This window comes from Atractosteus spatula, chromosome 7 (assembly GCF_055471065.1).
Source record: "Atractosteus spatula isolate fAtrSpa1 chromosome 7, fAtrSpa1.hap1, whole genome shotgun sequence".
NCBI classification, from domain to species: Eukaryota; Metazoa; Chordata; class Actinopteri; order Semionotiformes; family Lepisosteidae; genus Atractosteus; species Atractosteus spatula.
In genome coordinates this window covers 53,040,916-53,068,307 of record NC_142712.1, presented here as the reverse complement: position 1 = coordinate 53,068,307, position 27,392 = coordinate 53,040,916, and positions in this window count along the sequence as shown.

The following is a 27,392-nucleotide window of genomic DNA, read 5'->3' as shown; positions in this document are numbered from 1 at the left end:
TGCTATACTATATAGCTGTGCTGACATGGAATTCACTGGACTATGAAATTAAAATGGATGCTGCTCTAGGATTCCAAAGGGGCACTAAATAAAAACAATCATAAATATGTCTGAGGAGATGAGAGGAAATGATTGTGTATCCAATGTATTATTTATTATCCAAGATAATCAATCGTTGCCATCATTATGACATTATAACATCTGATTCTGCCACCGGAAGATTTAGTGACAGGTGATCATTCCAGCTGATCATTTCTCCAATGCTGTTTTATTGATTGCTTGTTTCACTGGATTTTTGTAGTAGATGTTTAATACCTTGTCGGTGTGCAAGATGAAAGTACTGCTTCTTAAGAAAAAAAAAACACCTGTGCCTGAATATATATATATATCAAAGTAAGCCCATAACTCCACACACATGTAGTATTTCACTTAATTATTTTATTTGTTTGACAAGTCTTAGAGACTGAAAATAATCCCTGAATCACTCAGGTAATATTGACATATCTGTATGTGGCAGACGTCAGAGAGATAATCATTTCCTGCCATTAGTTTCAGTATCACATCCTACAAATTAGACATAAGCAGACATGCCCACTTTGAGGACACATTTAAACAAACTGAATTTCATTTCAAAACAAACATTTGCTGGAAACTATAACCTACAATAAAATTACAAAAAAATAAATATGAAGGTAAAGCTCTGAAATATTCAGTGATTGCTACAGTATAACCTCAATTTCATGTTTGGGAAAACAACCAATATAGATTTGCTATTCTTTCATAAAATATGTACAGTATATTACAAAGTTCATTGGTTTCAATATACAGATACTGGTTTGATGTTTATTTCCAAATGATAAACATTTCTATTTATTAAAGTCTGCCTATATTGGTGTACAGGTATCTCATCTTATTAAAGGCTTGAGGGAAAAATGTATTTGGTTCCATGTAGGACTGTACAGAGCATTTTTAAAAGTAAAGTATACAAAAAGAACTTAGCTATATTTATTATTATTATTGCTTTGTCCCTTTCAAACCTTAAGACCACAACATTTACAAAAATAATGTGGTTATTTTCCCTTACTGCTCACCTCAATCACATTATGTTACAAGAAGCTCACCAAGCCATTTTAATGAAAGATCTCCGAATATTGGTTTCCACAAACTCGGTAATTCATCCACTAAAACTTTTTTAACTGCGATGTGCATGTTGAAACTAGACAGTAGAGAGTTTTAAAGAAGGAAACCCAGACTTCAAGTCTTGAGTATGCCAAGGAAAAAAAAAATTCTGTGCCACCAAATGCATTTATGTAACAATTTGAAATGCAAATAGCCTAAAGCAAAGAGTGACTATATAGCTTGTAATGTTGCTTCCAGGATGTTTGCAGAGGAAGGCATGAATCATGGTATCTGGCTTCTTAAGTTGGTGCTAAGGGCATTTCCATAGTACTGTTCACAGAACAGGAAGTCTATCCATTCTTCTGTGCTCAATGGATAGTGACGATATTGTTTCCAATTCTCAGTTTTCTTGAGCAGAAAACAAAGGATAGCTGAATTGTATCCACCAATGAACTGCCAATTATTGTGAATATAATTTAATAGATTTTCCCAAATATTCAAAGTTTTTTTCAACTATCCATCTTCTAATACTAATGACTGACCACATAGAGAGATTCAGTCCATACTTGTTATGTAGCATGTTTATCTTTCATGAGACATCTTCTGTGAAAACATTGCAGCTTCTTTATCAGAAACTCAGACAATGCCTGTATCTTTCAGATTGCATGAGCAACAACCTTGAAAGCAATTGGAACTACTATGACTTCCTTTTTTCTTAACCATAACACAAAACACGTCAGGCTTAATATGACAAAACATCTCCATTCTTCTATACACATACACAAGGGTCAGTCGAAATGTAATCTGAGGTTGTGAATTATCACCCAATTTACTTCATAGTTGGGAGTTGCCACATTATTTTCATCAAGTTACACATTTAGGCACTTCTGCCACCTTTCCACATGTTTATATACAGTATGGCCCCAGAAAAAAGCTCAACATTGAGCCATTCGTTGCAAAATGCACAACATTTTGATAAACATACAGTACAATGAAAACATTATATTAACTTGTATTCACTTTGAAGGAGATACTAATAAACATGCATTATCTGAATAGAGATGGCAAGCTCCTTTGAAGAAATGCACAGCCTCAATGACTGAGAAGTCTTATTGGTGAAATTCTCTAATGTAAATCTTTACATGCATAAAGTTTTAAATATCTGTAGGCATAAAACCATAACTATCAGCATCGCCAAGCCAGAGTTTTATGTAATTCTGCTTTCTGAAGGCTAATTTCTGACAAAAGTTATTTGATGAGTACAAACAAGATGAGGTTATTCCCATTTAGCCTTTGAATTTGTATTATTTTCCAAAGAGATAATGTGGCTATTTTTTTTCCCTTTCAGAAACAATTGTTTTGAAAAGATAATGCTTGTAGCACAACCATATGACCCATTTCTCCAATGACCCATGAGGCTACTGTAACACAAGGCATTTCATTTTCATATGTGGAACTTTGTGAATTTAAGCTATAGTCCTTAATAGGGTCACTGTACAAAACAAACTTCTATAATGAAAAATCCAACAACTGCTCATTAAATGCATCATATAAAATCAAAAAGTACTTGTTTGACAGTCAGCACTTGTGCTAAAGGGCTTTCTTCAATGGATCCTGTACACAAATCAGTTAACAACCAAAGACATTTTCAAGATCTGTATGTGTACCTTTTTGAGGTTTATTAATTCTGTACTGTATGACCATAATGACTAATGGTCTCAGTGAGAAGGTCTCCAAGGATTCAGAACAATTTGGGCTTAATTCTAGCCCAGACAGGTAAAAGTCCTATAATGAGTAATAACAAATAATGAAAAACTAGCAGCCTCCAAGTAAAGGCTTCCAAGATGATCATAACCTACCTTAGGGAATCATGTCCAAGACCACACATTAGGGGAATCAAAATATATTTTCAAAACCATTATTTTAGTTTCTGTTATTAGTGATATTTCCAATGTAATGCAACAAACTATTTCACAGAAATAATGTGAAAATGATTTTGTTTAACATACAGTATAATCCAGGACTCTGGGTTTGAATGATCACATTTTCATATTAGATGCATAGCATACTTCTCATCTGTAGCCATGACAACCTCGGCAACTGGCAATATGGCTATTATTTTTTGTTGTTGCTCCTGAAAGGAGCAGGAGGAGAAGTGGGAGAATTAGAGACGACAACACTTTGACCAAGTTCCAAGTATGCTTGTACTGTACGAATATCTTTACTCCTGCACTGCCAATGTGACAAATTATGATTTCATTGGTAAGATTAACAGACAGGCATGCATACCATCTGTTGTATTTCACAATTATTATAAAGGAAGTTCTGTGATGGTTAAATAAATCTTAAGATGCCTCTCTAATTCCATCAGCATGACTGCCCATCTGCTTTCACAAAAAGAACAGAGAAACAGAGCTTGTTCAATAGGGTTAAATGGTATTGATACCTTTTCCACTGAAATAGAATTTAACCTGTCTCTACTAAGGAAAACATACAACTACTGTATACTGCCAGCCCAAATACCTGTTGGTGGCTTTTTGGATGTTGTTTCCAACAATGTGGTCACTGGATGAGTTCTCAAATATTTGTTGAGGAAATTCTGCCCATTTACAGAACTTTGTAATCAATTTGAGATGTCAGTAAGCTATTGTGTAACTCACCTGTGTAATTATATTTTCATAAAGGCACCAGTTGGGAAATAGCAGTTCTGTATGTAGAATTAACACAATCAACATATGAAAGTAAATCATGACTAACAGCTTTATTTGCTTTGTGCCAGACAGAAATCACTTTGTAAAACTATATGTATTTTGGAAGAAATGTTCTATTATATATGGTATATGTTAGATATATATATCTTGAGTTTGAAATATTGAAGTGTTGAGCGACATCTTCATTTGTTTCTTATTTGGTGTCATGGTGTTGGCATGAAATAGGAAACAAAGGAGAAGCTGCATTCAAGAGAATATATTTGTTTCCCACATGAGAAGAATCTGCCAGAACAAAGTAAACACCACCATAACAGTAACTGATAGACAGCTCAATCCACAGGAGACGAGGACATTGTTCTGCTACCATGTCTCCTCAGGTGATATTGTTTTGGATTTTTTCTTCTGCTCCACCTGGTGCCAATGTAAAAGAAACGAAATGAGTGTACTGCACAAATATTGACTGACGCAGAGGGTTGCATGACAAAACATTTCCCCATGGGCATAATTATCCACACTTGGATAGTCTTTCTGTCTTGGGCTTTAAACATTACCACAAAATCAGAGAGAAAAACAGCTTGGTCTGATTTGCATATTTAATATATACCATACTTTGTATTTTTATTAAATTAAAAAAAAAAACTTAAACTGGCTTCAAATTCAGTGAAAAATGTTTAAAATGTCTTTAACAATTATCTTTATTTGAAAAGAAATTAGATTGAGTGAGAGATTCTTTCCTGTTTGTTTGGACTCCTTTCATTTTAGGCTTTGTTGGTGTCTGCTGTTTAAAAAAGGTTTTAAAATGCATTTTATAATACATCCAGCACATTTTCAGTATTCTAAAATTCATTTTAAGATCTATAGATATCTAGAATGTGCTTTAATTTGTTGTGCAAGATGTCTGTAAATGATATTTTGGCTTGCTTACTGTTGCACAGTCTGCCCAGTGATGCAGATTTGGTCTCAGGCTGCATCAGTCTTTATCATTCTGCAGATTTAGAAAAAAATATTGACATCTTAAAGAAACATCCCATTTATTACACAGAACTGTTTCCTCTAATTTTCATCTAATCAATTTAAAAAATAAGCAAAACTACCTGCTGAGATATGTTTTAGTAACTTTTAAGTAAACCTCACAAATCAATTCAGGAAATATATAATATTCATTTCAGCTGTACTGTGGGCAATCTTGAGGACTATCCACTAGGGGTGAAATGTGGATCCACATTATTTTGTATGGTAGTTTTTAATTACTGCATTATTATCATTTTGTATTTTTTCGTATATTTACTGTAGTTGCTGCTGATTAATAATCTGAAAAATACACTGTAATCTCTTTCCCCGAGTAAGCTTCCTTTCATGTTATTTGCTGGATATGGAACATTATACAGTGTATCAATCAAGTATAGTTTCAACAGTTGTTAAATGTGAATAATAAAGCACAGGCACAGCAAGTATTTTTAACAGACTTGTTACACATTATAAAATGTGGTATAGCACAATAAAGTTACACTTTTCTATTTTTAAAATAAATATTTTCACAGACAAAACATAAATCCCAACTAAAACTAAGAACAATTTATCCTGATATAATGAAAGTTTAAACTAAATTCTCTGTGATGTAGAAATGTGATTTCAGATCAACTTATGTTGAAGCATATATTTTGACAGTAAAAACATTAGGCATGAAACACAACTGTTAAATCTTCCTCTGAAAGTTTAGGTTATCAAGCTCAACAAACATCTTGCCACTGAATTTGTTTGAGTTTCAGGAAGAAAACTGTGTCAGAACTGCAGGATTCTCCATGGGGAAGAAGTCATTATTTTGGGAAATATGTTTAAAGTAAGGAATGAAATGTGGCACACTGATAAATGTAATTAAAAAGGATGATTTCTGATATTACATTTTAAAGAAAGTGTTAAGATAAGGGGGTGCAGAGTTTAATCTTGGATGCCAGTAATTGCAGTTAGGTAACATGAACTATTATTAGAGTGTGAATATGTGAAAAATGTGAAATGTTGTGAATCTTGTGAAATGTAAAAATTAAGTTCATACTCGTCTTCCATCCCCCTCCATCAGTTTTAATTTATATCAAGTATCACTTTGCGTTTTCACTCATTCATAATGTATTGTAGCATAAGGAGCTTCTTATAAGAAGCATTGAGTATCAGGAAAAAGCACAGACACACATCAGTCAAGTACAAGTTACAATAAAATGCATTACGTGCATTCACCGAGCCAAAAGTCAATAAATGCAATGTTAAAATATTAACACTAAGGCTAAGATCTTTTGAACAATTCCATACATGTAATAAAAAGGAAAATGTACAACAAAAGCATTTTAGATGACAAGAATGCACAATCTGAGTATAAACTGCACAGCAGGAGGTGACTGTGCAGAAAATAGTTTAAAAAGGAAATTAAAAAACTGAATAATATGTCTAGGTGAGAAATATCACTGGAGAAGTAGAAATGCTTTTATCAAAATATTACGGGAATTTTTTTAAAACTAGTTGAATGACTCTCTGTCACTTCTGCCCCATGGCGAAGAGGCGGGTTGTGTTGCAGATGCACTGTAGTGTCCTTAGGCCACACCTCCACCCTCCTGCCTGCCCTGCGCCTCTTGCACAGGAGCCAGCAGGATACTCCAAGCACCTGAATGCATTAGTAAGCCTCACAGGTGGTCCAGGTTATTTAAGTTCTGCTTAGTTTCTCCAAGGCAATCCAGTATCTCATCATATTGAGTACAAAAACCACCAGTCAGCATTTTCCAGTGGAATCCTCCCTGCTTTCTTCTTGTTCCCTGCTTGCCTGAATTTGACTTGTAGCTGGTCTGTTCCTGCCTGGGTTTTCTTCATCACTTCCCTGCTTCCTGACCTGCCTGAACTCTGCTTGGAGACCCTGTTTGGGAGACGTTTGCTGTGCTTCCCTGATCCTTCCTGCTGAGAGTGGCTGTGCTGCCAGGTCTCTGATGGCAGCACCGCATTTCTCTGTGGGTTCAGTGAGACGGCTGCCTGTTGTCTGCACACGTACCTCTGTTCTCCTGCCGCTCATGTCAAGCTGGATTTTCCCCGCAGTGGGTATGGTACTTCTTTTGCCTTGGTGTACATGCTAATGGTGGTTTCTGCTGCTATGCCAGATGTACAGCCCCTGTAGCTCAGCCCTTCAGCCCTGCACCCTAGATTACAGCACAGCTTCCTGCCCTGGTAGTTCTTCACTCCCTTACTTCAACATTTCTGCACTCTAGCCCTGTTACCTGCCTGTACTTCAGCCCTGGACTCTGTCACTGCCAGCCAGCCCTTCCACTTGTCCTCTGCCCTGATCCATCCCCCGGATCTTGACCATGTTCTGTACCTGTTCTGAGGGACCCTGCACTGGATCCAGTTTTCAGTGTGCACACAGTTCAGCCTAGTCACTAGCATGTCCTCTGCAGATCTGCCCTGAGTTAGGCCACTCTAACAGCAGGCCCCCAGCCGACCATACCAACAGTGCGTTCCCAGTTCAGCCTGGTTCCTGGTGTTCTCCTTGAAGACTGCCCTGGCAACAAGTGCCCTGTCCTGACTGGCTCCAGATACTGTACAGACGGTCTAGCCCAGTCCTCTCCCTGAGTTTCCTCCCTGCACTCCATCCAGTGACACAGAGTCCATATGGAAGCACACTGGTCACTTCCCCTGGATGATGCCCATGTTTCTTAGACATTGTCTACCTTTACTTTTTCATGAAATTGTCTGCAAACCCAGAATTAAATTTTCTGTTGAGTACTTTTAATCCTCCAGTAAGAGCAGCAATTCCTTCACCTGAAGAGAACAACCCATTGAAAACCATGCCCTTAGATTTATAAATTCTGATTCTTATCCTAACTACTTCAAGTTTGGCAGCAAAACATTTGATTGTATTTTGGAGACCACTGTAAAATGAGGCAAAAAGGACAAAAATCTGCAAACAAGGGAATACTACCTTTAAACCCCACATAAATATCGTCCGTACCCCCTATCCATGGACATGGATAAAACACCTTTAGACAGAGTCTATCACTCAGCTTGAATAAACTCTACATAATGCTACAACTACAGTAGAAACAGAGTTCTCACTCCAAGATCAGACGCATCAGTTCACACACAGAAGTGACAATGGCACTTTATACTGCTGCAGCACCTACCACAAGACACCTCAATGAATGCAGTCAGATGCTTTCACCATGTCTAGTAAACAAAGGTGCTATCGATTGGAATGGCATATCACAGACCCAACAACTATCTGAGAGAAAGCAAAAAACTACAGTAATAACTGACATGGAATCTGCAAAGATACTGTCATATAAAGGTTTAACTGACCTTATGTGATCCCCAGGAAGTTTGAATACGCCCTCTGGTCCCCTATCTTAAAGTGCCATCGTCCCACTTTGTCAATGAAGAGATACTGTATCTACCTTCCACATGTAGATGGAAGGATATAATTCTACAATTATACTTCAACTGTGCAATGTTGTATAATTATATCCTTTCACATGTGTTAGTAGTAGACTGTCAATAGTGAGCACAGTTTGATCACAAGTTTGCTTACTATGTGCACCTGGTACCAGAGCACCATGGGCTCAATATTAATGAACATATTCATAATCATATTAGCATACTGAAGGTCATATGTTTTAGATATTCCAGTAAAGAGAGCTGGAAAGTGTTCACAATTTGGCAGTCTGGTGGATCAAAATCAAAGGAAACCAGCTAGATACTGTAGATGCAAGGCTTAGAAAGTCACTGTAGGTTGTCTGGGACTGTCTGGCAGGGGACTGTGTGTGAAAACAAATCAACTCCCACCTCGAGAAGAACTTCTCTTACAGCCGAAAGACATTTGACACCTGTCATGGTATCAGTTGGTTCCCTCTCTGCTGGTTAATTCTAGTGGAGAGAGAAGATATTAAGTAAAAGAAGGATTTTTTCCGAATAATGTTCCCAGATTGGTATAGTGTCTGTGGCTGGTGTGATCACTAAAGTAAAAATTCAAGTTTGGGAGACGTTTGGAAAGGGAATAGAGAATGACTATTAGTTCAAAAGTGTTCTGGCAAACCATTCGACACCTTGGTACATATTCTTTAAAATAACACTTATTTTGAGTTTAAATAAAATGTAACAGTTTTCAGTCCTTCTATAAACAGACATCTTCATCCGTGCGCATATTGTAACTGCAGGGTGCAGGAGGTTAATCCAGCTGAAAAGCAGCCGTGGAAGACCTTGGGATGTGAGTGGGAGGAGCAGGATCATGGCCCATGGAGTGTCACCTGGCTCACAGCTCATTCCAGGAGTGCAGCAGGCAGGGTGAAACTGCTGCTGTGCTTCAGACTGTTAAGTAACTGTGATTAAGGGTGTTTGTAATAATAATAATAATAATAATAATAATAATAATAATAAATAATTGCTTACACTTATATAGCGCTTTTCTGGACCATCCACTGAAAGCGCTTTACAGGTAATAGGGATCCCCTCCACCACCAGCGATGTGCAGCATCCACCTGGATGATGCAACAGCAGCCATAGTGCGCCAGAATGCTCACCACACACCAGCTCTCAGTGGGGAGGAGAATAGAGTGATGAAGCCAATTCATAGATGGGGATCATTAGGATGCCATGATTAGCTTCAGTGGGTTGCCAGTTGTGAGTTGCAGAGTGATATGGCTGCTAGCAAGCAAACAAAAATTAAAATGTAGAACATGTAGCAACTTACATTTCCACAATGGTAATATTTGCTGACCTAATTTCTTGTGGTTAGTGCAAAACTTTGTAACACGACAATTTTACAATTTTGATGTGGCAGACTTCAACAACTGCCTCTGACCCAATCCTCAAAAATGTAATTTGATTTCCAAATGTTTTCCATTAATGACAAACAGACATGTACAGTATAATCAGCAATGATTTTTTTTCTCTGTCACTCACAGCTAATCATCAAGAAGTACTTTACAAATAGTAATGACTATGCAAAACAATCACTAGTAAACTAAAGAGTACCCTCACAGTGACTTTATAGTATACAATTATATTTTATAGATAATAATAGTCAACAAGGGCATTGGTGTCATGTGGTGGAATTCCTCAATGTTTGAAAATGGAATAAAAGCAGGACCCATTGTAGACTGAAGGACTGAGAGTGAAAATCCAGTTCCTTCAATTACATCAACCAGTATAATTTCTGATTATCATTTCAAACTTTGAGACTTTGATAAAACAAAATAATTATGACTAGATTCTGATTCTTCAGAAACAATATTATTACTGCAAATATAATTATTTTAATTGGTACTTCAACAAATAAACTTAGAATAAGAGGAATATTGTTTAAGCCTGATATTTGCAAGAATGTCCTGAATACTGTATATTGTACAGAACAGAGGAGGGCTGTGTAATTCTCTGGGGCTCACTGGCCTAGACCATCAATTTATGTGTAACATGATGGATGTAGGAAACTACCACAGAAACTTAATCAAGCATTTCCACATTGACAATACATCTTATTAAATATCTTATTTTTATACAGCCCATAAAAACCTTTAAGTGGACAAAGAGTTGAGTGAAAGAACCAAACAATTTGGCTGTGAAATACCACATTTAATTCACTGTTTAGGTAAAAGTATTTAGAAATCAAAGTAAGCCTGTAAGCCTTTGTAAGCCTGGATATCAGTCACATCATAACAAGACTACTCATTTACTTATCCTTGGTTATTATATTTTAGAGAATATTGAAATATTAAGTTATAACTGTCCTTATTATCAGCAGCTTATTTTCAAACAACTAATGTTAATGACTATAATACACAGTAAAAATACAATGAATGTTCACCTCTCATGTGGCAATACTTGAATTATAAAATTCAGGCAATACATTTCCAGGTTGAAAATGCCATTCCTCAATCACTGTAGCATTCACCTGCCATAAAAATCTAATTATAAATCAATGCTCTCTCAATAGACACTGGATGTAAAAGGGTATCTGTTGAATCATTAGCATTACTGGAGAGGGTGTTTGTTAAACAGTGTATGAAGTGAATGTTTGTTAGATTAAATAAAATGTAAGGATTGTGAGAAAGCAAGTATTGAAAGATGGAGATCATATTCTTTTAGATCTAGTGATGATAAAGGTTCCTTACTATCAAAACACTGTTTTACAAATAATGTGAGTACATAATACATAGCTATAATCATTGTTACAGCCTAGTTTATTTTATTTTCGCAGAGTAAAATGATAGACATCGCAGACAACAAAACACATGCTTGTATAAAAATGGTCCAATATGAAAAATACATACATTTATGAGCTATAAGCTATACTGCCATGAGGTAGGCATGTAATCAGTCACTGATAATAAAGGAAGTGAAATGTTTAAAGGTTGGAAAAATAAATGTCATCATGTTTTGTATGCAGTAAGAATGACTCCATCATAATCGGCAAAGCCCGAAGCCTTCTAAACACCAAAGCAGTAATGTGGATGAGGACGTCACAGAGCACTGCTCAAATCCATTTCCCAGAGAGAATACAGAGTCATGTTGTAGGTCTCATTGTCAAACAAGCATTTTAAAGTTTTTTAATGCTCCTCAATAGCTCACATTAGGAATTAGCTTCCCTTGTTAATTTTTCTTCAATTCAAAGCACTGGGGTGAAGCGAGTGATAGCTGCCCAATTGAAGTCAGGAGGCATCTTTTCACCAGGAAAATCGGCTTAACCTAATGAGGGAATTAGCCAGCTTTTCAAAAATACCATCCAGTAAGCCAAGGAACAAAGGGATAACCTCTGTTAGAAATGGCAAACTGAATACACACAGCACACACACACTCAAGAAACATACTGGCTGCAACCTGAGAAACGTTTGCTTTCATCTTGTTACTTGTGATGTGTACTGTGTATATACTGTATACACCCATATGATGACATGCTGTATCTAAAACCAAGGCTTCTTTTACATTACATTTAACTGTTAATGTTAATCCAGCAAAGCACAGGCCTGCATTATGAAGTATCGAAAATTAAACTAATCATATGTCATTGTATATTGTAAATAGTTATCCTATGCATGACTGCACAATTGAAATTAAGGGAAGTCCTATACATGTATCAGACAAAAATGGCTTTCTTAATTGAACACAGACTAAGAAGTTCATCTTTTAACTATGGAGAATGGAAAGAATTAAGGAAGTATTGTATTTTGTACTAAAGAATAATCAGTGGAATCAAGAAAACAATATTGTCAAATGTCAGGCTATGCATAAAATGGAATGCATTTTTTACATTTTTTAGTATTTTGTATCCATCCATTGATTTTCTAACCACTTTATTTAATACAGGGTTGCGGGAGAGCAGGAGCCTATTCTGACAACCAATAGATGCAAGTCAGGGTACAGTACACCCCAAACTGGACACCATTCCATCACAGGACACACACAGACATAAACACATACATACCAGGGCCAGTTTTCTCATAAATCAATTCACCTACCAGCATATCTTTGGACGGTGGGAGGAAATCAGAAAACCAGTCCAGAACTGAACCCAGAGCCCCAGCCCTGTGAGGCAGCAATACTAACCATTGCACCATTATGCTGCCCTAAACATATTTTTGAAACAAGATAATTGTTTTGAATCCATACTACATGAGAACAGTGAAATCAAAGTAAATGGAGTGTTAGGTTGCTTGAAAGAACTGTATTGAACAAAACTATACTGTACATAAAATATGTACTGGAATACTGTATCAGCAGAACTGTTGCAAATAAAACAACACAGGATTTCCATACAAAATCTATTTTTTGTACTCGGAGATCTCAACAATGTTATTTTACAAAATACGAATGACAAAGAAACTACAGTATATTTGTATTTATTCAAACTCCTAAAGTTTAGATGCTTATTAAAATGCAAGCACTGATTTGACACATTCCTTCAAAACATGATGTGTATTGACGTATCTTTTTTGCTAGGATGTCAACTGTGCATTGTTTGAAAATGTCAAACATGAGCTTTCAGAAACTGACTGAGCTTTTCATAAATTATTCAGGTGAGATAGTGAAGAGAACACCGCTGAGGCTGGGTACAGGTACCCCTCATATGGAAATCTGAACAATGGACTTCAGCAAGCAATCAGCTGTAATTATAGGTATTCTATTGATATGTTCAAGATTTCTAAAGATCTGCTTACCAAACAAATGTGCTGATTGGTCAAAGGATTTTCCCTATAAGGGAATGTTTTTGAATTCTACTGGGAGAAAATGAATACATTTTAAATTGCTGTTGGGCATCAATGGAAGTGAATGCATGTTAGTACTGAATTCAATGTTGCTACCGAGAGCTGTGAGATAGTGTAATAACAGGACACTAGTTTCCAGGATGCAATTAAAAAAAGTGAAGGAAGGTTTTTTTGTTTGTTGTCATTTTTCTTCCACGAAGAATGTGCACTTTTTCTTACAATACTGTAGTTAGTTCACAGAGAAAATGCAATTCTAAGCAGGGAAAATAAATGTATTCAGGTATGGTTAATATATAGCTCAGTGTTTGGGTTCAGAATTGAAGTATTGGTAATGTTTAGGTTTGCTTTCTCCTTCTCAGGAAACAACACTTTCAAGTTATGTGTCCAGGGTAAACATACTGTATGCAATAGGCTACAACACATAATATTGTAATAGGTACAATTTATATTTTCATACAAAATGCACAAATATTAGTTGCAAACACTATAGGTCCACTGTTTTTGTACAGCTTAGAGGCTCCCAAACCTAACTTTAATATCCAGTCTGAGAAAACAATTTAAAATCTTTGAGAATTAAAGCATTTAAAAAACAAATAATAACAGTTAATTGCAAAAACCTAAAACACAAATTCCATTTTAGATTTGTGTAAATCTTTAATATTGAAACTAACATTTTCTGTAAGTTACTGCATCGGAAACAGGTTAGTACATGAGATCACCTCTGCTATAGTCGTCTTTAACAACTCTTGTTGAACTAGTTTATGTAGTGTGCTGTTGACTTGTTTTCTGTATAATCGGTTTCATTTTTACATGTATTGTGCATACAATCCCTTAGGACATTTGCCACATGAGAAAAGCTGTGGTCTACTGGGTTTTTTTCCAGTCTAATGGATGGAAATAAATATAGGCTGAAATGAACTAAGTGGGTCAAGCCAATCCTAACTGCTAAACATCAGAAGGTAAGAGGGCAACAGAAACAAATAGGAACCTAAAGAAAAACTAATTAAATGATAAAATTCACCCTTTATGCATTACTAGGAATTCTCACTGCAGTGACTCCAACAATAGTTGTACAGTATCTATGTACTCTATATTGCTGGATGTGTATGTTTATACTGTATATATACTGTAATTCAAAATAGAGTATCCTGGCAGTCCTTCAGTCATTAAAGTAAAAAAGTATGCACTGAAAATAAATAATCAGCAACAAAAAGACTTGACTATTTGTGTTTTATGCAAACACATTATATGCAGAAATATGAAACATTGTTTTGTGAAATAATATAGTACAACTTCTAGTGCCATCGGCATGCTGTACAGCAAATATATAGTTTCATTCCAATGTACAGTATACAGTACTGTATATAAAGAACGTATAGATAGTATAATGCAATTAACTTGCATGTATGCCTGCAACTCTTAAAACTACAGTACAGTATATTGGGAATGTTTATATTAAGATTTTTCAGAATTTCTGTGTACATTTAGTTAATAAGGCTCAATCTTACACAAAATGACAACTGTCTTTTGAGTCCAAGACAAAGCCACAAATTTAGAAAGAGACTTTCTTCTATGATAAAAGAAAGGCTAGAGGCCAGCTCATATTAAAATGATGAAACTGTCTTTGTATACAAAAACAAGCAAAAAGCAATCGTATGCTCCTTTGACTGCTTGACAGTTCCAGTTTTCCTTATGGTTTTTAAGTGTGAGGAGATTATTAAGATTTGAAGGAGAAAGTCTGTTTTTCAAATAATGAAAAAAATCATTTTCTTTGAACAGACATTATTCAACATGTCCTTGGCAATGTTTGGTTTACAAATAAGCAATGTGGACACTACTGGCAACTGATTCACCAGGAGTCTAGATGTATGGGAGAATGAGAGCCTATCCTTCAACAATGATAAGTGCCTGAGACACCTATTCAAAGATATTATCTTTCCTTTGCCTTCAGATGAGAAAATTGAGAGTGGAGTCCTCTTCTGATTGCAATCAGCTTTTGGAAATTAAAAAGATTTACCTTTGGCCCCTTTTTTCATTTCTATTGCATTCAAATACTGCTCTTTTACAGCCCCTTTAGGCCCATAGACTTTTACATCAAGATTTCTTTTCTCTTTTCCTCTGGGAAAGGTTTAAACTGCCAGCTCACTCAAAAACACCCATTAGCCTTTAATGCTACCTGACGGTTTTATCTGTGTTCGTTTCGAACATTTCATAAGTATCCAGCCTGCAGCCTTGTTTCCTGATGCTTTATATCACGCAATTGCAGGACTTTTTTCATTCCTGAAAAAACCAAAGCCATTTGGCATTGTTTCACCCACAATTACAAAAAACTCAGAAAACCAGAGATATTTCAGTTTATTTTACAAGGCTGCTGTGGCTATAAACTAATGTATTGGTTGAAATCATTGATTTTTATTTTTAAGGATATAATGAAACCTGCTTTAGACTACCTCTGTAATGCTTGCTATGCAGATCAAGAGAGGAAAAGCAATACTAGGCTTAATCGTGCCACTGGTGTTTAATGAACAGTTGAACGTCAAGCTGTCTGTGAGTGGCAAGGCTGACGCCTGATTGGTTGAATCAGATGTCATGTAAAGTGTGGCATTGTTCCATTTTATTGCTGAACATTTAGATCATCCTGGAATACCCAGTGATAATAAACACTAAATACCCACTACAAAAGTAATTTATTTTGATATTCAAAACTATTGGAAAGTAAGCACTAATTAAAAGCTTCCTTTACAACAACAAACTCAATATGCATCAAAACAAAATTGCCGCACTTAATTCCCTTTAGCAATGTTTAAATGCAGTATTCCTCTGAAGACGTACAATTAACAAAGATAGACTAATTAAAGCACTAAATTAATTTCTGTAAACATTTGTCCATGCTCTGAAGAAATTACCCCTGGATAGGTTTTTACACATTTAACTTGGGTTTGCTTATAGAAGTCAGAACAGAGAAGTTTCTGGCCACATGTGAATTGTTAAAATATTCACACAGCTTTTAAGAACAAATAGTAAAGCAGTGAAAATGCCTTCATATTAAGATGTATTCACCCAGCTTAGCCAGGCACTGACATATTTGTGAAACCCATTTCCAGAAAAACAAACGGAGGGTATAATAAATGTTTATAAACGGCTTACAAGATTTATACAGTCTGCACTATTGACCTTGTCTCTGATGGGGTGCAGTTCTCTTATAAAGGACATAAACTACAGTGGAGTGTTTATCATACAGTAAAACATAAGGCTAGCTGCAGAGACGTTTACCCATATTTTTCATTAAAATAATGAGGCATACTGTATGCTGCACTGGGGTTGAACAACCACACAAAATAAGATCTGGTTTATTGCTTATGGAAAGGATGAAGTTTTTGCTTGTAGAAAAAAAAACAAAAAATAGTAAGAGGAACATGAAATTTAATCACCTCTAAAAACAGGCAGGTACAAAAACTGTTAATAAAAGAGCAGTGCAGTTTTCTAGTTACTAAAACTTGTCATGATTATCATTTCACACAATGAACCAGAAATTAAATTGAATAATATTAAAATTAAATCAAATTAAATATTTTGTAGCATTCTTTTAAGTACAAATGGGTATTAAGGGGTATTAATTCTGTATTATTTTGGATGATATATCTTAAACTTACAATTACTATTAAATTACAATTACTATAAATAAGTAATATCCAAATATTTCCAATTCATGAAATTGTGTAGATGTATATTTGCAAATTCTAGTGACATAATGAGACAAAACTCCTAAAGCTTAATTGAAGAAAATACTGTTAGATACTGTACAATACAAGACTTTGGCTGTTGTCAATTCAGACAAGCCTTCTCAATTTACAGGTTTTTATTGCTATAAACTGTAAGTAACAAGAAGGCAATTTCTTCAGTTTGTGAGTTTTCCTATAATGTTTGAAAGTACTTTTTTTTAAAACAAGTTTAGAAACTAAGATCATTCTGTGGAATCACAAAACCAAAAAAGACAAAATATGAGTAGGTGTTCTATGACTAAAATCCAATAAATCTATTTATATTTTTCTAATACTTCCTCTTTAAATAGGCACAAAAAGACTATATATTTAAAATCTGTTACTTTCTTCAGCTTCCTCCATATACTGTATGTGCAGTACCTGGTGCTGATGACTAAGGCCTGAAGTGGTTCTTAGCCTACTGAACAGTAAGATCTAAATCCAAAATCTCTAACTTGATCAACATATCCTAGCAATACTCTAGCATGCTTTCATTTTGGGAGTACATACAGAATGTCAGATTTTGCTATGACTTTGTAATGAAAAGTACTCACATTCTGATTGTTTATAGCATTTTTTATACTGTAACTACTGTTAGAATCATCACCCGGTAGTCAAGCCACCATAACTCAATTTCTCTGGACAGCAGATTGTCCTGGGTGGCACAGTGGCATGGTGGCAACTGGGTTCAATTACAGACCTGAGGTGATAGCTACGCAGAGTTTGTATTTTCTGCTCATATTCACATGGGTTTCCTCTGCGTACTCTGGTTTCACATACCAAAGCTGGTAGGTTAATTAGCTTCTGGGAAAATTGACCCTGGTATGAGCACGTGTCTGTGTCTGTGTGTGCCCTGCAATGCACTGGCATCCACCATACAGTGTACAGTAACCCGGCCTCGTGCCTGTTTCTTGCCAGGATAGGGTCTGGCTCCTCCGTGATCCTATATTGGATAAAGTGGTTAGAAAATGGATAGATGCTGTTTGTCTTTTTATGTTTCTTATATTATGATAAATTTGGAAGAGAGCATACATTTTCAAAAGATATGAAAGATGAAGGGTGTTGCAAAAGTCGAAACAACCATGTTGTCATAAAAATAAAATGCGTTAACAAAACTGAAGGAACTGTACAGTATGCATGATGCTTAGGTTGTCTTACAAAATAATATTTTATTCCAGACTCCTGCATATTTAAAATTCAACCAAGGGCAGAAAGTGATGTTTGGAAAAAAAATATATGCACTGAGCAGAGGATGCTATTCTAAGCGCTTTGAGAAGCCACCTTTAAAGGCGCTATATAAAATAAAGTTTATTATTATTTATTATTATTCTAACGTTACTATGGGGACAACTAAAATCAGTGATTCCATTATGATTACTGTAAATTCTTTGATTATTTCCCCATGCTTCATGCTTCTTTTCATACTTCATTCCAACCAGAACTTTGAAAGTTTCCAACTCATTTCTTTACAGTTTAATTTTATGTCTGACCGAAATGTCACAATTTTAAGTACAAAATATAGATTTTTAAATGATCCCTAATCACTTTTCTGCACTCATCTGGTATGTTCTTCATGGTATTTCATGATTCAGCATTTGAAAACTGCCTTCAGTTTATTTACCTAGGACATTACTCTGATCAAAACAGGTTTAAAACACATTTTACTGCAAAATATTTATCTTTTAGTATGTTCTAGTTTTATATTCTGTATTTCTGATTTTTGTAAGAACATTTATTTGAATTATTCAAAATAAACTGACCTCTCTGACATTAATCTAAAAGGCATACACATAAAAAAGAGCACCCCAAAAGCAATTTAGACAAGGAAAACTTTTCTCATTATGCCAACATCTAAATTGTGTTCCTACTTGACATTTAAGTGCTCTGAGTTTTCTGCCATTGTGCATTTTCTTGAATTAAAAACCACAGGGCATGAACATGACATATTAATGATTTTAGCCTTCAACAGTGCTCTGAACTTGATATCCAATGCTTAGTGTTTATTCTGATATTTCAATGCACTCACACACACAGACTTTCAATTGACTCTTATTCTATTTTAATTTACAGTTCTATACTTCACTACAAGGAAACCCCAAACAGGGTGAATACAGACATTAAATATTTTTAGCACTTTTTATTTAAAAGAAGATGTAATTTTGTTTATATACATTTTAGACATTTCCTTATATCACATTTGTCAGGAGTGAATTTTCTCAGATTTTGTCCTGACAATTATAAGTAATACAAAGTCCACCACCCCACCATATACACACATACAAATTTATGAATGGAAATATACATGTACAGTATTAGAGGAAAGCTTTCAGTATGTAGGTTATATGCTGATATTTATTATATTTTCAGGGGAAGCCTAAAGTGACGTTGGTTACAAGAAAGAAAGTAAAGATTAGAAATGCATGTTTGCATTAAAAGCAATTAGATTAGTATATACTGTAAGACTGTTTATATGCATGGTTAAAATAATCACTTCAATTTATAATATCAATAACTGCACTTGCATTTATGTTCCAGCTAAACAATATCAGTATTTTAAAATGGGTGAACTAAATTGTTTAAAAACAAAAACTTTACTTAGGTCTTCTGAGTTTTAAGTTGCAATATGCTGTCACAGCTTAGAGATGAAATCTGCCAGAACAATGTCAAACTGTATCTATCTACAGTCTTCTCAGTACTGGGTGTCAAAGATATGACCTGCAGGCAATGGATGCCCTCAATAGATTTTTCTTCAGTGAAGTTAAGCAATGCATGGAAATGCGTACATATATGAGAAAGTTCAGATGTAGTGAGAACCAGATAAATAATGAGCATTTAAAAATACACCCACTGAAATACTCTAAGCAGTATTTCCAAATTCTAGCACTAATCTTGGGTTATTAAGCAAACCAAGTGTAGAACTTCTGTTAATTATGGTCTGTGAAACCTGAATTCCCAATTATAAATAAACATAATAATTGGCTTGAGGTTAAAGAATATTCATAGAAGGCAGTTTTAGTAAATCAAATTAAAGCTCAGTGTCAAGGGTAACAATTTGTAATACAAGGAAATAATGCAATAGAGCTACCATCAAAAGTTACCTTTAAGCTGAGTAAAATTATATCCCTATACTGTCTTAAAGTTCACAGCACAACAAAATTTGAACTGTACTAATTTTCTAATGTTCAGGTTTCCCAAATAAAGTTGCTCCATTAAAATGTGCCTATCTGTGTCAATATAGACAGCGCATATCTTTCGAGGGAACCCTCTTTTCTTATGTGCTTGCTGTTGAATTTATTTCCCCCATCTCTAGAAACAATTCTTTGAATTCCTAGTGCTCAAAGAGAATACATTTTGGTTGTCATAACTTTTTTTCATTATTGGAACTTTTCCCTAAAATATCAATAATAAAAATGGAAGATAATACAGCTCTCCCTTTTAACTTTAAATCACCTGAACTTTATCAAAGTTCATTTTCCTCAGCAGCACGGAGAAATTTCTGCCACTGAAAGTTTAATTAAAACCAGAGTTTGTTTGTGGAGTAGAAACAGGGCAGCTGTGGAATTCCTGTGAGTCTTCTAGCATTTTCTGATATACGAGACTGTTCAGGTTTTCTCAGAAAATGCAGTGAATACCAATCAGTAGAAATGGGGAGACAATGTGCATTTCAGTCTTCTTCTTGTGCTTGCCTATAGCAAGAGCCAAGACCTAGAGATCAGACCTGCAAGTCCTCCATGAATAAATGATAATACCTTGGGGCATCTCAGTACAGTACATGCAGAATGACTATGCAGGAAAAGTGAATAAAAGCAGGAAAACAATAAACCACTCAATCCTTCAACGTTTTACACTCACTGACCAGCAAACAATATTATGGGTCTAATCATACAAAGCCCACAATATCCAGCTCTTTTGTTTGCTCAGATCTTGAAGCATTCTAGAACTAAAAGAACAACTGCATAGTTATTAAGTAAACTACACTGTTTCATATGTAGTACTAGATGTTTCTCAATGATTTACAGTGCTTTCAAAAGTATACACCCCCTTCCAGCGATATCCCATTTTGATTACAAATCATCAATACATTCTTTTAAAGTGAGTATTTTTTAGACAAAACCTGAATACTCAACTGAATGCATTTGTGTGTGAAAGAAGATAAATATCAGCAAAAACTACAAAGAAAAGTTCAAAATTAAAAATATATTAATTGCACAAGAATTCACCACTCTTAATCAATACTTGGTCAAAGCACCTTCAGAAGCAAAATGGCAGGTCTTGCCACAAGTTTTCTATTGGATTCAGACCAGGACTTTCAATGGACCATTCAAGGACATTCTGTTCAATTTTAATCCACATTTTACTGTAGGTCTCTAGCAGACTGAAGTAGATTTCTCTTTAAGATTTACCTGCGCTTTGCTCCAGACAACCTCTCATCAATCTTTAAAAGCTTCACAGATCCTGCTGATGAGAAGCAGACTTATAACATAATGCTGCCATCCAAAAGCTTGACAGTAAGAAGCTGGTGTTGCACTTTGTTGTGTTTTTCACTAGATGTGATATCTTGCTTTTAGTCCAAAACATTCCAAATTGTCTTACTTGTCCATCTTTTGCAACATCAAATGCCACACATTTGCAGTATTATAAAATTTTTGGATTTAAAATGGGTTTCCCACTGTACCATACAGGCAGACTTTGTGGAATGATTGGGACAGAGGTTGTCCATTGTTGACTCATAGACATTTTCTCCCATCTCAGGCACTAAACTGTCTTTGAAAGTTGCCATTGGTCTCATGGTGACATCCCTAACCACTTTTTTTCCTTAGGCAGTTGCTCAGTTTGGAGGGATAGCCTGATTTAGATAGATGATGTTGAATATGATAAACTTTCCAGATCATAACGATCAAATTCACCAAGCTCAAAAGGAAATTCAGTGTCTTTATTTTTTTATAACCTTCTCCTCATCTGTGCCTTTCTACAATGTTATCCATGAGTTGTTTGAACTCTACTTGGTCCTTCAAGGTTGAATAAGGGTACAGATACAGATATATTAGTTCAAATCATGGGAAGCACTTCTATCAAATACAGAAAGATATAAATCAACTGCGCAATGTGTGAAAGTAGTTTTGTGTCCCTGAACTAATTAAGGATTTCCATAGAGATAGGGGTGAATATTTAGTTTATTCATATGCAATTAACATATTTTACACTGATATTTTTTGTGGTTGTTACTGAACTGCCCTTTAGCTTTTCATCCCCAAAGGTGTTCAGTTTGAGTATTCATGTTTACTTCAAAAAAGAGCATACCTCATTTGTGATTTCCCATTTTGTTGAAAGAAGAGAATCAAATAAACAATACAATGGAAAATAAAAATAGATAAGAACAGTGTGATGGCTATGATGGATGCAAATGAATTAGTGTTGAATATTATTTAACTTTGTTGTTGTTGCTGCTGTTTTTCTGTGTTTAAGTTTGGTGTTACCCTAATGTCTTTGTATTGGATCATAAATGCAAATAAGTATTTCATTGCACTTTATGCAATGCATATTACAAATAAAACTGAGCTAAACTGAACAGCCAGTATTTCAGCTTTCTTAAAACATCTTTTTTTTAACAGTGTAGATTTCTCTTTTAAAGACTTATCTTAATATCCTTGTAACACAATGTTGAAATACCTCATACATTGAAATACATTTTCTAGTATTGATTAATATTTTTTGCTTGGGATGGTAACAAATGTGCTTCTGCTTACGTTTACAGCTTGAACTACTGTATCTGGGCTATGTTCAGCTTTAAGCTCTAAAGCACTTCTGCATTTTTCAGGGAGTTTATTTTGTGGTTGCACCTTATCTGGTCCCATGTGAATGTATACCAGGGGAAATCAAGGAGAATGCTTACATATAATTGTAAAATCCCAGTTCTTTATAGCAGAGCACTTGATGTGCTAGAGATTTAATTAAAGATTTCATTACTTTTAATCATTTTGGGATTCTTATTATTTGATATTGACTGTAGTATCACATCTGAGAGAAATTAAATGTCTTAGTTTTATTCAGTACTGCATCTTCGTTTTCTGGAAAACATAAGTGAAGACAACTTACTTGCTTTCAGTTATTTTGTCGTATTTCATTCAGCTGGCAATAGCCTAATTCTTTTCCACAAATATTCATATGACTGGAATGAGGATGTATTTCTCATTCCCACAAATGAGTTTAAAGAAATCCAAAGTCTATAAGAAATAAGTCACTAATCAGAATACAAAAATATCATGGGGTAAAAAATGTGACAAAACAAAGTTTGAAAGCAAGCCATGATGAGACAAAATGAATTTGTGCTGCTAGAGCAATAATTATATTTCTACCAGGATTTGAGTTCCAGTCACCTGTGTACCACATAAGGTGTAAATGTGAAATGTACTCTCAAAAAGACCTTTAAAATAATTGGATATCCTTGGAGAAGCAAGCTGGTGGTAACCAAAACCATACCACTATTATAGTAAAAGGGGAATCTTAATATTAGCATTGAAATGAAGGTCATACAAATACTTATCATCCATCCAATATCAAAAGTGGTTTATTCTAGGTAAGGCAATTCTGTGAATAGAGGGTGCAAGGCAGGACTACCCCTGGCTTTGATGCAATGCTGTAACAGGGTACACACACAGAAACAATTGACAGGGCCAAACATCCACGTGGACAAATGGGACCACATGTACACTACACACAAGGCACCTCACAATTCAGTCTAACCCAGGCCCCTAGAGCTGTGCAACAGCATTGCAAGCAAGTCACAGAGCGCTCTCATAATAAGATGATGCAAAATAGCCATTTAAAAAAATACAATTATTCTGTTGAGATAGACAACTGTTATAAAATTTTCTTTTCCTCTTTAATCCTAAGTGAATACGTTGTAAATGACAAAGTCATAATTAAAATGCTCTAGGATGTGCTCTAATTGTAACATGGCTTTAAAGTGTTATTGCTACTCTATCTGATAATCCTTTAACAAGGTCAGCTATTCTGTTTTGCTTTTTATTGAAGTGAAATTATTGACTTCACTAGAACAAAATCAAAATACACAGTATGATAATCATGAATCTAATTAAACTGTGCTTCAATTAAATTACGTTTTCTGGTGTTGCCAAATGAAAAAAATTATGCAAAACACACATTCCATTTTATTTCAACATGTTCATTATTATCTAAAGCAGAGGCCATCAGTGGTATTTACTTTTAAAAAATACATTAAATTTATTTTTCACTCTGCCTTTTTAAATTATTTCAAATCAATGCCAGAATAATAACAGAAAAGCCAGAACAATAATCAAATGTGATTGTACTCTAAAGAAACATTGATCAAATATTTAAACACAAACTGTAGCAAATCCAACTAGATTTTCAGCAACAACATCAGTTTACACTATTGGGTTTGGAGAATTACTTGAAATACAAGACTAAAGGCAAAAAGCACAAAAACCCATAAGACTTAAAAGAAAAGTCTGTAGAAATTAAAGTTATCTTAAGTCATAACTTGCACATTTAACATGAACTTCTAGTTTCATTATTTGCCAAGCAATGGGTACAGTCTGTCTTGAAAGGAAAGTAAATGGAAAAATCTAAAAGAACAACACTCTTACATTGCTCTAAATAAAGAGGAAAGCCTCAGCGACAGCTGTGTACAGTAAGTGCATTTGCTAGAGGTACACAAGATATGCAGCCAAGCACACTAAATCAATCTGCTTCAGTGCACCAGCTCTCTGCACTGCAGTGAAGCCTATCTAAACCTTGGTGGGGGACTATCAATATGGAAGAAAGGATTAAACTGTCTTAGTGCACTAATACCAGGTAGTGCTATTTGGATGGGAATCTTAGCATAACAGATGTTCTATAGTTTAGCTTAAGCAAACACAGCAATTTGTCTGTCGTGTTAAACAGCGCCTGTGGTGCAATGTTTTGTTTGCAGGGTAGCCTACTCCTTAATCTGAATCACTTGACTAATGAGCTTTCCTAAGTTTTTGAAACCCACATCATGAAAAGTATCCAAAGCTGGACATATATTAGATCAGAAATTGAATCAGACTTGCTTAAGGAAATCACAGTTATTAGTAACTTTCTTTACAATTGTGCCCGTTCGATTCTGAATTCTTAATAGTACAGTAGATGCATTGCTTCAGTGGTACCTTGAAAGCGACATGTTAGTACTGATGCAACGTGCATTTGTTAAATTTTAAAATACATGGCATTTTCTTATTCTGATTTATAAATTCCACGAATCCTATCATAAAAGAAGCAGATGAACTAACAGCCTGTCTCTGGACATCAAAGTGGACAATGTCTAGTGGCTAAGATAAATTTACAGATAGAAAAAGGGCATAAAATACTAAGGAGCAGATTTATTTATCTTGAGACCTACAGGTTTTTGTTTTCTAGAGGGATTTTAAGCCAGCCAGTGTAACCTTTTTGTCAAAGTATCGTACATACAGTATACAGTATGCAAGAAGATTCACTTAATATTTTAAGATGTTTGTATCAAGTTCTGGAAATTCAGCATGTTCAAATTTCCCCTGTGTAAAGCTTGTTAAACTGAGTCCTAAGGCCATTTTGACTATGTCTTCATTTCTTGCAAGATCACCACCTCGTATCAAATTTACACAAACCAATACTAAAGGCTGCAATTTATAATATTGTAGCGCCACGCACACGCAAAGCAGGCTGGGAACAGCACCTGGGGGCGGGACTACGGGACTGTATATAGTGGGACGGAGGCTGGGAGACAGCCTCATCCCTTCTGTGTCTGTGTTAGTATAGGTGCAGCGCTGTAACCCCTGTCTCTGTGTGTGTACCTTTCCCCGGTTCTGGTTAATAAATGTGTTGGTTAACCCCTTTTCCTGAGTCCTGTGCCTGCTCCATTCCGTACCGTACCCCATGGTCGTTACAATATATTGAAATAACAAGTTATTTTAGCATACCTAGTCATTATAGTATAGTAAAATAAGCATTCACACTTTAGCAATAGTTAAATTAATATTACCCTTATTAATTTGGATGGAAATCCATCATCTACAATTAATGTCAGACTGACTTCCTCTTTCCAGCTCTAACCATTATCATCTTCATACAGTATAAACTCTACTTCAGTCACAGTTTCCATTTCCCTGTTACAAATAAGACAAGAAAGCAGCATCGTCCTTAACCCCAACACCTAGACCATACTAGCTTATGAATTACTAATGTATTTTTTCCTCTCAGTAGAGTTTGTTGATTATAGTCTTTAGATTTCCACATCAAAGTAATACTTTCTAGTTTCTCTGAACACTTATCTGTAATGTTTCAGTAAGATAAGATTTGCTAGTCTCATTTACACTCGCTTTCTGTTGCATTGATATCCTGTTTGGGTGTCTCAAAGGGAGATCTTAGTGATGACCTGGACTTCCTTGCTCAGAGGAGTAATGCTCGAGTGTCTCAGCTGTCAAAAACAAATAGCTCTCAGCTCATGTCTTTTGCACAGTTTTATGTTACTAGTAGCTAGAGTATATTTCTTTTAATAAGACTACTTTTAACTAGTTTAACTACTTTGGTTATTACTCTGCTAGATTATATTTTGTGAGAAAGGTATTGTAATACCTCCAAGATGATCAATACTTCAAGATCAAGAATGACTGAAAGACATGACTATATATCTGATGTATTTGCCTTTCTTTTATTCCAAGACTTTTAAGTCAGCAAAATATTTTTTTCTCATAGAACTAACCAATAATATTAGTCTGAATGCTATTCCATTCAGTTCTAGAACTTTATTAAAATGGTTACAGTATCTCATGTTAAACTGACAGTGTACAGAAATCTGATTTTAAGAGATGTCCTGTAGCAAAACATATTATGGTGGTATCTGTGTTGTTCTTATATGTTGGCTTACAGGTTTTAACACTGTGCACACCATATGTTAAACAGAATATGCAATTTTCTCTTTAAATCATGCTTGTCACCACTAATTTATCTTGAAAGCACTATAGTATTGTAGCCATCCTGTACCCTGTACAATGTTTGGAATACAGTGACATTGCTGATGAACTGGATAAATAATCGGCGATGTACAAATGTCGCTGCTTTACAAAAATAATGTCTTGATTGAGGGTTATATTAGTTTTGGCACCACTTACTTCTTTTGCACAGCCTGGAAGGCCTGGAAAGAAGGCAGCCCTGAGAGAGCTGGTTGTTGTAGCAGTACTGCTGCGGGGCTCCTTACTGTACATCTTTTCTTCAGTTTCCATCTACTGTAATTATTTGCTGCATCTAGAGCGAAAGAGCACTACGAGCCTTAGCTGCCTGAAAACTTCTTGAGAGCCCACTGAAACTATTAGTTTTATTACAAACATCTTCTAAAGACTTCACATTTTGTTACAATTTTCTAACATAAGGATAAAACTTCAGAAAGCGTAATTAAAGGTGGATCAAATCAGTCAGCTTTTTGGTTTTTGAAGAGATTAAACACAATCTGTGCATCCATCCACATAGGATGATGTGCCCATGTAAATTTAAATTCTCAAACCTCTTATGAGAGCTCTAAAGTGTTTTCT